The sequence below is a fragment of the Rhinopithecus bieti genome, unplaced genomic scaffold (genome assembly GCF_001698545.2).
Source record: "Rhinopithecus bieti isolate Rb0 unplaced genomic scaffold, ASM169854v2 scaffold_40907, whole genome shotgun sequence".
NCBI classification, from domain to species: Eukaryota; Metazoa; Chordata; class Mammalia; order Primates; family Cercopithecidae; genus Rhinopithecus; species Rhinopithecus bieti.
Genome location: NW_016816681.1, coordinates 133,406 through 145,366, shown reverse-complemented (window position 1 = coordinate 145,366; position 11,961 = coordinate 133,406). Strand labels below are relative to the sequence as shown.

General features: G+C 36.7%; 1 protein-coding gene across 1 annotated transcript in view; it reads left to right on the top strand.

Annotated features, from left to right (window-relative positions):
• Positions 1-4,040: 4,040 nt before the first annotated feature.
• Positions 4,041-11,961, top strand: part of LOC108517240 (neuronal tyrosine-phosphorylated phosphoinositide-3-kinase adapter 2) — a gene marked incomplete at its 3' end in the record, with an annotated part of 112,665 nt that continues 104,744 nt past the window's right edge. The window contains exon 1 of the mRNA XM_017855041.1: positions 4,041-4,609. The remainder of the gene's footprint in view (positions 4,610-11,961) is intronic.

Sequence of the window (11,961 nt, the reverse complement as noted above, 5' to 3'; positions counted from 1 at the left end):
TTGCCAGTTTTCCCCCTTGGCACTATAAATGCAGTTTTTTGTGTATTATTAGACCATAAATCTTTTACTTTTTCTTTCTTTTTTAGCTACTGAGTATGCTGCATCTTGGAGCACCCATATTGCCATCTGCTGCCCCACGACCCCTAAGTCATATGTGCGACTTCTGTCGACATCTACATTGTTACAGGCAAAAATCACGAGGAGCATATGGTTTTCATTCTACCAAGACTTTCATTTCATGCTGTTACCAGAAGGGTTAGAAATCCTGATTGGATGGGAAGGAGATTAGCTTTTTCCCTAGTGGAATAATTTCATTATAACAGAGGGGTCACCTCCCTAAGCTAAATGTGAAAAGAATAATAGAAAGAGTACAGATCATGGAAAAAAAAAAAAACTAGAAAGGCTTTGTAATAAATTTTGATATGACTTCAGAGAGTACATCCTCACTTCATGTATTTGAATAAACCCTTTAAAATTTGGGTAACTAAATTGTTCTATTTCAATTCCCACTTTTCTCATTTACATCACTTTTATACATCAAGCACCTTCCACTATCTGGCTGATGTATAGAATAAGAAGCATTTTCAGGGCGCTGACTCTTCTGGTCTATCCAAGTTCACTGAAAGGACCTATTTAACCCCTAAAACATCAAACACCATTAATACAGTGTAACCAAAGAGCTAAACTCTACCCTGACTAAAGAACTTTAAAAGAAATACCAAGTCATCAGGTATCTCAATGACTTGTTTCTTATTGACATCAGAAACATCCATGTAAAGATGTACAAGAAATAAACCGATGCATGAGTATCATATCTCTATACCTTTATTCCTGATATGAGGATTTTAACTTAAAGTTTTCCAATGCAGTTTTCTCCAGATACTATTGAAATGAGTAGAGGTGAGTTCTGCATTTGGCTCTAAGATGACTTGCAAGAGTAAAGATCCTTTGCTATTTCATTCAGTGAGACCTAAAGTAGTTCTGGGGTCCTTCTCAGCATGATCCTCAAAGGTTTTTATAAACTCCTATACACTAGTATGTCTCCAGAGAAGATATTGCCCTATCAGTGACATTGACACCTAGAATGAGGAAAATGTGGGATTGAGAAAATGGGGTTGGTATAATGTGATGATTCTCAAGCCCTATTCTGTAATATAAAGAGAAAAAGAAAGAAAAAGAAAAGAGGCAGGGAGGCAGGAAATCGGGAAGGAAGGAAGGAAGGAGGAAGGAAGGAGGGAGGAAGGGAGGAAGGGAGGGAGGGAAGAAGGGAGGAAGGAAGGAAAGAAGGAATGAAGGAAGGGAAAAAGGAAGGGACAGAGGAAGGGAGGGAGGGAGGAAGGATGGGAGGAAGGAAAGGAGGAAGGGAGGAGGAAGGAAGGAAGCAAGGAAGGAAGGAAGGAAAGAAGAAACAAAAGAAGGAAGGAAAGAGGAGAGGGAGGAAGGAAGGAGGAGAGGAAGGAAGGAAGGAAGGAAGGAAGGAAGAAGGGAAGGAAGGAAATGAAGGAAAATATATATTTTCCTAAAGTTGAAAATATGAAACTTAAAAGACCATCTATTGTTATAAGTATGCTTTCTCTATTCTTCTAATATAAAGAAGCCTTTTATTTTTTGTGTTAAGGAAATGGCAAATTCTTCATTTTTTACGCTTGGCAGCGGTATGTCAGCGTCTCCTCACTTTGTTTGGATTATTCTGGTGCATGAAATCAAGGGGACTGAGAACCACTGTACTGGCCAAAGATGAGGTGACCTGCAGTCAGCCCAGTGACCTTGGGTCTTAATCCTAATGAGGCAATAAACGTGAGCTTGGAAGTAAGTCAGTGTACTTATCTTGGCAGTATTTTTCTCATATAAAGAAATGGACTTTACACTACAGTTTATTCAAGCTCTCTGTAGTTCAAAATATAGACTGCTGGACTGGCAAAATTATCAGTCATGATAAAGTATTTCCATTTTCTAAAATGTCTCAATAATTTTTTTTTTTGTAAAGAATTTTTTCCACCTTTGGTCATGTGCTGAAAGACAAAATCTATGAGAACACTTCACTACCAAAAATTATGGCACATTAGTAAACCTCTTGATCACAGTGTGGTGGCTGTTACTAGTTTATAAGTGGTGTTTGAGGCAGTCTTCAGCAATGTGCTAGGTATTTAGAACCTTCGTAAGACAGAGAGAGAGAGAGAGGGAGAGGGAGAGCATTGGGATGGGGGAAGAGAGTATGAGAGACGTGTGGCCTCTTCTCTTTCCCATTTGTATTTCTCTTCCTTCTTTTCTTTTCATCTATCTCATCTTGCAGAATCCTTCTTAAAATTAAACAGATGTCCTGTTCCAACCAAAAGCTAGATACACAAAGACCAAGAAATAAGTGATGAGCTTCAGGAATGAACTTCAGAACATGTGAAATCGAAAAGCTTTTCAGTAATATAATGTGTTGATTTTATTTTTCCTCAGGTACTTACAAGTAAAAGAAATATAATTTAAGAAAATTATAGTGTAGTCCCAGGTGACATTTAAGAATTAGACAGGTGAACTTAAGTTTATTTTTGTGGTCTGTCAATGCATTAAAAACTAAATTTAGAAAACTATTTTCTAAGACATTGGTTATGAATATAGATGTTAAAAATAACTCTTGGGAAAATCAACCTGCAATTGAAGGTCATTTACAGTGAGTTACTGAAAAAGAATGTGAGGGGAAAAAATCAACTTGATCACTATCAAATAATAAGCACATCCCCTCCCATCAGAATTGCTTTTTTTTTTTTTAGCCCATATCAATCAGAAATGTATTACATATTGTTCCTTTTATCATAGTGCAAAGTTAATAGATCATAACATGTACATTTTAGTTTTTACTGAGGAGGAGCAAGTATGATAAAAACTTTGAACTTAGTAAATACAAATACACACAAACACACTCCCATATTTAAGTTGTGGTATATAACATGATATATATGTATATATTCAGTAGAGTATTAAGAACAGAATGAGGAGAGTCCTTGGGAAATATCAGAAATAGAATGACTTTAATTTTAACAACGAGTCTATAGGAATTAATGACATATATGTCATAATTATTTTGCATCTTATTTTAGTTAAAAAAATGTGCAGTCTGAGTGAGATCTTTGTTCCACACACGTGTGTACTGTGCATGTTCTTTCTAAGTGGGCTAGTTTTGTTCTCATGCCATGGGAGCAGGTGGCATGAAGCTGTTTTGATGAGGTTAAAAGGCTCCTCCCCTCTCTCCCCAAGCAGCAGCCTGAAGTACGTCAGCAGTAATTGTGTGCATGGTTCGGCTGTGCAGGGAGGGTGGAGGCAAAATTGATATCAAATAAAGGTATCAAACTGAGATCTAGATGTTCCATTTAAGTTGTTGCTCATTTTCGTTAGCCACACCAAGGGTGAAATGCTTATAACTTAACCATTCTCTGTAGTAAGAACGTTTGTTTTCAATGGATTTATATTTTTCCTCTCCATAAAGACTAAATTAGTGCTATAGTGAATATAAATGAAGGGTATTTCTTTACCCTCTTTTCCTTTTATTATTTAATAATCAGACTTCAGCTCAGTTAGATAAAAGAGAGAGGTTCTGTTGCCTAGATGTGAGGCCTTTAATGAGGATGGGAGCCCCCAGGGAGCTGAAATCCAAACTAGAACGATGCCGCTTTCCGGTTTCTTGCAATTTCTTCAGTTGCTTCTTCTCCCTTTTCCAATGGGCCTAGTGAGCAGGAACTATCCAAGGTGCTAGAACGCTGGCAGCCTTGCCGTTCAATGCAGACGGATTGCAGAAACAGAGAAGAAAGATTACTGCTTATTTCAGAAGGTAGGTTCTTTGTTTCAGAATCCCTGATTAATCAGCAGCAGCTTCAACAGACTAAGGCAGCTGGAGAGGAGAAAGAGAAGCAGGAAGGGAGGGAGTCAGGGGCAGGGAGGGAGGGAGGGAGGGAGTGGAGGGAGAGAGAATGAGAGAGAGAGAGCTGGTTGTCACGGGGGAGGGACTATGCCACAAGCTGGGCTGCTCCAAACCTTCTGTATGTAAGTGGCAATGAGAAAGAGCATCTTTTTGGCTGAAAGGAGACATTTAGAAAGGATGTTTCTGATTTTTTGTTTTCATTTATTTTTGTCTTCGCAGAATATAATCAAATGAAGTACCTTAGTCAGCTTGGTGATTGCTTCGGGTCTTGTAATCATCTGTGTAGCAAAGTGGGTAAAATCATTCAATTTCTTCCCTGCTGGACCTGGAAGGAGAGGGGTTGTGTGTTCATCCCCACCCATTAGCTATGCCCTCTTTTCTCCGAATGTCGATTTAAGGAAGCAAGCACCTGTCTTCTGCCACTGCATCTTCCTAGCAAACTTTAAAGGCCATTTTATCTGATAGGAAGGACATCGAGAATGCTCTGATCTAGTGATGAAGAATCTCGGAGTCGACACTTTTCCCATCCTGACACAATGCACTTTAATTGAAGAAACACTGAGCTGAACTACAAGTCTATCTCTTATGGTGCTGGATTACTCCTACAGAACTGCCCTGAGATCAACCGTGAGAGAGGGCTCTGACAGACACAAGTCACCTTCTGGTTATTGCACTTAGCTCTCCCTGGGGACTTAAATTTGGGTATGTATCTCATTTTTCAGATTCTCTAAGCATGCTAATTGAATCCAGCACTAAATAGATCAAGCAATCTGGTGGTAAAATGGAATGGATTTTAGTTAGGGATACTTAATGCTGAAGTTTGCATGCCTTATTAGGTGGAGCAGAAATAAAGCCACAGTGAAGGCATCCAGGGCTTTAGTGAGCCTGAGGCTATTTTTACTCCCTTACCCACTTAGTTACATTACCATGGAAATGGTTAAACTAGATTTTCATTAGTAAAATAAGCCATGTTGAATTATTAACAGCATTGAAAATGTTTTCCAGGGTATTAATTGGCATTCAAGTTGTTCATGCTAGCTATTTATCCACTATTCCATACCATAAATATTTTACAACAGCCTCTTAGCACATTTGTGTCAGCAGTGAGAGCCCAATTTTACATTCTCAGGAAAAAAAGACAGACTACCCCCCAAAATTCAAAACTACCAGACAAACAGCAAAGCTGACACTGCTTCTTCCTGACTGATTACACACTTTGAGGAACATTTTTTAATACTATTCAATGTCAGAAAGATTTTATTAGTCTCATCACAATAAATATTTTCTGTAAAACTTTAGGTGGACTTGTTTTACTTGGGACATGTTCTTATTTTGTTGGGGTGTCTCCATCCTAATTTTTCCAACTACTCAGCAATATTTTAAATACAAGACATGTGGGTATTTCATATCTGGAAAAACTGTTGCATAAAATAGTATTTTCACTATCATTAGGAAATACTAAAGTTGTTTTGGTACCATATAATTTGATTTTTTTCTAAATATAGCCAAAAAATAATGAAATTCAAATGAAAAGGTTACATGATGTAGTTTTAGTCATTTTAACATCCAGCATTTATAACCAAGTAGTGTGGAATAACAAATATAGAGAAAGAGTTAAAATTAAGTCTCTTCCTAATTCTTCACATTTTAGACAATGTTCCCATTTATTTTATATATTGTCAAGCAAGCACCAATTATACAAAGTAATGAGAAAATGTGGTCCACAAATGCAGAAATTATTTTGTTTTCCTATGGAAAGTGCAACATACATGAGCCAACTCAGCAAAGAAAGGGACTATGTGAAGGACACAGATAGTTTAGAGAATTAGTGGAAACAGACCAGAGAAAAATATTGCAACCGCACAAGGAACAGTGGAGAAGCCTGAGGACTTGAAACATCTGTCAAGTTTAGGAAGAGAAGTGTAAAAATCCTAGACACAAGAAGGTTGGCTATTGTTTAAATAAATAAATAAATTATAGACTCCCAATTCAATTAGATGGTTCCCACTCTAGCTCCAGTCAGCAATTTATTAGACTGACTACATCTACTTTGCAAATAATGCCTTGTAAGCATCTGGAACCATTTGGCCCAAGCCTCCAAAAAGTATCTCAGCCACTGGCATTTTGCATGAGTCTCTAATATTAATGGAAATGTACAATCCCTTTACACCATGGGCATACAGCACCATGACAACCTGGAAGATGAGGGGGAGATACCAATTCATGATGCTACTGCATTAACACGATTTATGCCTATTTTACTCATTTTGGGAAGAGAGATCGTGGAGAAAAACTCACTGCAAAGTAATCTGCTTTCTGAGAAAAAAGCAATCAGTGTCTTTGTAGTCACTTTAGCAAGCTTTCTTGGTTGTAACTTCAACATTTCCCATTTTGGGCAGAACAGCTGCATTTTGATGACACTGAGAATGAGAAAATGAGTGTGACCATTTGTGGGGTAGGGAGTAGGATTTCAAGCATAATCAAAGTGAAATTATAGGAGTAATGCTTGACAAATTATAAGATTTTTATCAGAAAAAAAATTTGACATGGTTTACATGTGTTATGGGTTATAACCAGGCTAGCCTGATGATTTGGTCCTATGTGAAGTCAGCAAATTTTAAATATTAATTTGCATATGTATTTTACATATGTATCAGAAGCCTGATTATTTAAATACTTACATTTTCACACACAATGTGTTTTCAAATTGGTTTGAGTACATGCAAAACTTGTAAAAGATTTTTTTCTCCTGCTGAACAAAAACAACAAAAATTAGTCGAAATTGCCTTGGGAAACTTTTATTGGATCAATAATATGAGGAAACAAAAATAGGATTGTCTACCTCAAAGAAGATGCAATGATTGGAGTAGGAAGGAAACTCAAATCTTAGTAACTCAAATTCTAATAACTTCCTCACAGCATTGAGACAGGTGTGATTTAAAGAGCTCAGAAATATATAAAGGTGGAGACTAGAAAACTTTCCCCTCTGCAAATAAAATAAAAACACAAATGTGAAGTACAATAAAAGTAAAATATTTAGGTTTCAATTAGGATATTTATTCCATTCTATGTATTGTGTTCTTCTGGCTGGTCACAAGTAGCATTATAACAATGGTACAAAATAAACTATCTTATTATAGCTATAAGATTATCTTGTAGGATTAACTGTGGCCTAAAATTAAGGGAGCTTCTCATAGAGCTTCAGGTATTAGGATTAGGAATCCACTCTCTCCCAAGACAGAGCCTTTTCTTTCTCCACCACTTAGTATATGTGGCAAATAACCAAGTTAACGGAGTTGTCACAACTTTATATCTTGGAAAATAAAAGTTTCAGATTCTAGATAAATACCTTAATAAAAGATAAAAGGATCTGTGCCTATGAAGGCTACTGGACTAACTTACTCAGATGATACTAGTACCTATAAAGCTCTGCTTTTGGTAAATGTAGATAAATTGCCCATTGGAAGGCTCTGCCTGACAAATCAGTGTACATGTCTATTCTAGCCAGTCCTTATAGAGCTAGAGTGCTTGATATAACAATGTATGAAATTATACTTATGAAGAAATTTGTTCTGAAGCAAAGGGAAGAGAAATGCTTAACCATGCATGAGAAGGAAGATGGCATGCCTAATATTTATCTTACTCTTTGTACACCATTGATTCAACAATATCTTGTAATTAATAAAAAACCCTCTATACCATGGGGAACTCAATCTTGATATTAGCTGGTGCCACAATAAATACCCTCTGGTAGATTGAGACCACATACAACTGATACCTTAATTTACAATGGGAATAGCCCACATAAATCTATAATCTTAGTTCAATTCTTTTGCATACGCATCTTTCTCAAAAATGCTGCTTTTTTTAAGCTTCGGAACTAAGGGTCACGTAGTGTCTTAGCTTCTTGACTTCTCTGGATGGAAGCAGTAGCAGGAAACTACAGAAAAAAAAATGAAGTGTTTTTTAAATGTTTTAGTGTTTCTATGAATTCCATTTGGACATACCATACTTAGCTTATGCTCCACATGTGTATATAACGGGTAGTTTTATTTCAGTGGAAACAATTGTAAAGAAATGGAATGTTACCTTCAGCTCTAGGTTCAGCATTGGTAAAGTATAATGATGGCCTTGCACAAAAGAAAATAAGAAAATGGTTAACTCAATAAACAGTTACATGCTTAGCATTTAACTTATGGTAAGAATTCCATCAGTTTAATTTGGTGCAATTTAGCTGGGTGGAATGAAATTTCAAATTTTGAGAAGTGTCACAGTGTTATACAAAGTGATCTTTGTGAAGGGTGTGGTCAACATGTTGTAAATAACAAAGTAAAAGAATAAAATAAAGTTGAGCAGTTAACCATACAGCTGTGTGAAAGCCAACATCTGTAACTTACATTAGAATGGCTATGATTCTAGATACAGTAATCTAAAAACTTAAACTAAAAGAGTCTTTTATGAATGCAGAATACCACAGTGGAGGAAAGGCAGAGAAAGGGAGGATGTGAAGGTATCTGTAGATTGTACAGGAAATCTGATTTCGGTCATTTTAGGTGCTTTCCCAGGAGGGTCCCTGACACAAATTTTAAATGTTGGCCACAAATTTCAAGGAATGCACACACAGTGTTGCACTACTTGTATCAATATTGTGTGTTGCAAAGAGAATACATCTGTCTTCTAAATGAAGACCAAAGATGCTCGTTTTCAACCAATGCTCAGGGAGCAGGGAAGGGGCTAAAATAATTTGTTTTGAGCAAAAATGGCAACAGACTCAATGAACTCAATTAAAGGGGATGAACTCAATTAAAAGGGATGCCTGTAGAAAAGCCAGAGTTCCACCTTAGTCTCACCCACTCTGTTGTCACAAATACCCCATGCACCAGTTAATGGTCGTTCAGTAAGTCAGACTCCCTTACTTACGGAGACAGAGCTAAAGATGCTACCTGGAGGAGAGGGGCCATTTGCCTCTTAACAAATAGGGTCTTCTAGGATGCCAACATAGGATTAGATGTTCGAGGCAAGCCTTTATAAAATTCTTGCATACCTTATTGTCATTCAAGGACCACAAATAAACTTGACTTAATATCCAACAGTCAAAATGCAGCCAACTTTTTGGTGGTTTACAACATACCTTATTCAATATCTACCTTAGGTGTAAATATAAATTTCCAAAAAACAGAGATTTATGGTTGTACCTGTCTGTGGGTTCTCACTGCTTTGACTTGGTAGCAGCTATAATGAAGTAGACAATGAACATAAGGTTGTCTTTTCGCTAGTAAGGCCATGAATCTATTTACTCATAGTTCAGTTGCCTGAGAAACACTTTTGCCTTGGAAGGGTGGAGATCTAGGGTTTGAGAGATGGGATGAGCTTCGTGGTCCATATGTCCCAGTTTCTTTATTTTCTGGATGTGGACAATGGGGGACAATGGTTATGTGGAGCTGTCCATATATATTTGATTGGGGGAAGAATGTACGAACTCCTAACCTGGCCTCCATTTACAAATGCATGTTGAAGGAAGTTGCACTACAATAAACATTGTACTTACCTTTGTTTCAAAGTAAAATTACATTTATCAAGGGGTTATATTATTATTAAATATAATTCTAGCCATGTTTAAGAATTGGGAAACTAACAGTAATGTTACTGACTATTAATAATGGTTAAATTTATGGAATTTGCATTTCTAACTCAGTACTCACAATATGAGTCTATTCCAACCACTATTTTTTTTAATGTGGAAATTGTAGCTGAAAAACGTTAATTAACTTGTATGAAGTCTTAGAGCTAGAGGTGCCTTCACTGGGGTTTATAGGCCATTCTGCCAGCCTCCTTATCCATGCTCTTCAGGACAGCCTCACAGCCTCCTCAATATTACAAACTATTATACTTTTTACGTGTGGACAAGTAAACAAAGAGGTGTGATGTTTAAACATTGATCAGGCCTGTGTTCATTTTCAGAGACTAAACACAATCGTTGAACAATGTTTCTTGCTCACCCTTAAAAATAGTGAAAATAAAATGTGTATGACCAACTAGTGAAGTCCACCTAAATCCACACTAGTCACAAGTAGTGCAATTATTTATTTATTTTGCTCTAACACTGCCATGAAGACATCTAGAGGGACACAATTCTGCCTTCATGAGGGCTGTTCATAACACGTGCTCAACAAATACTCGAATAAATGAATGGTCATGGAATTTAATACTTTTCTAGAACTAGGTGGCAGGAGCATGTGTACAAACATTTATCCAATTTTCATTACTTTGAAGTTTTACTAGATACGATGGTTCATTTTCATCTCAAAAAATTGATCTCCATTTTGTTAAATACATCTTTCTATAGTGTAAATACTTCATAATATTATTTAATATTTTCTCAGAACAAAAATAATTTAAATTCCAGCCAATTTGAAAGACTACTTAGGAAGATAATTAGTTTTCAGAGGTAAACAAGTAGCCCTATTGATATTTGGAATACATAAACTGTGTAGGAATCTCTGGTGTCATTTTGGTTGGAGGAAAACTTAAGGAAAACAAAAAACCTTTGGGTAATAATGCCTTATTCAATTGGGAAATATACAATTTTGCTAGAGGGCAGGAAGGAGTGATCATCATCCAGCCGGAGGCATTATCTCTAGAATTCTTGTAGTAGTGACTTGGCTTGCTTAACTTGGGTAGAATTAATTGTCGTGAAGTTATGCTGCTCTTTTTTTATCCAGGCACTAGTAAGGACTATTGCTTAAGTCCTTGGTAGAAGTGAATTCCTGACAATGGCAATGCTTTAGCTCTCTGAGAATCATTTTCTTGTATTTTCCCCCAAATTGCAATCATTTGTAGCATTAATTTGCTATTCTTAATGTCCATCACATAAGCATCTAATCTGACAGACTGATATTAAAATACAATTCAATTACACCAGATAGTTGGAATTAAAAGGACATTTCATTTGCTAACCTATTACAGCTTAACATAAAACAAAACATATAAAAACTTAACATGAAAATGAAGAGTTAACAAACAACCTTATCTAGACTCCAGTTTCAATAATTTCTTAGATAGGAGAGAAAAATCCTTAAATTCAGCATGGGTTCCAAATCAAATATGAATTGACTGGCAGCTGAAATGCTAATAAAGTCTGATGAGAAGTAAAATTTCCATAGTTATTATCCAGGTTTTGGAACATGATTATACCTGTAAAAAAATCAGAATGAAAATTATTTGTAATTGAAAAAGCGAAAGTCTGGGAGTTTTACATCAAAGAGTTGGGCTGTATTTATAAAAATATCTTTCGGCCGGGCGCGGGTGGCTCAAGCCTGTCAATCCCGCACTTTGGGAGGCCGAGACGGCGGATCACCGAGGGTCAGGAGATCGAGGGACCATCCTGGGTCTAACACGGTGGAACCCCGTCTCTTTACTAAAAATACAAAAAACTAGCGGGCGAGGTGGCGGCACCGGTAGTCCAGCTACTCGGGAGGCTGAGGCAGGAGAATGGCGTTAAACCCGGGAGGCGGAGCTTGCAGTGAGGCTGAGATCCGGACCACTGCACTCCAGCCTGGGCGACAGAGCGAGACTCCGTCTCAAAAAAAAAAAAAAAAAAAAAAAATATCTTTTCTAAGTCTTTTAAAGAAAGTAAAACATGCAAGGGAATTGATAACTTTTGAATGGAGAATTTTTCCCCCTTGTTAATTGACTTTGCTTTTGGTTTTTTAATCTGACTCAATTATACCAGTTTCTTATACCACAATTAGTATGCAATTAGTACAGTAAGCCTTCCTTCCATCCATCTGTCCATCTACCCATCTAACCACACATATGCATTTGACATTACTATTGCTGCCAGTTCATACTTTTTAATGATAATATTAGCTAATAGTATTACATACTTACTATTGTTTAACTCTATTCTAAATTATTTATAGTCTTCACCTCTCCTAACCTTCACATCTGCAGGAGGTAGGAGTTATTACTAGCATCATTTAACAGTTGAGAGTAATATATACTAATTGAAATTCCTATGCTTTTTTGTTTTGTTTTGATTAATTTTGGTTTCT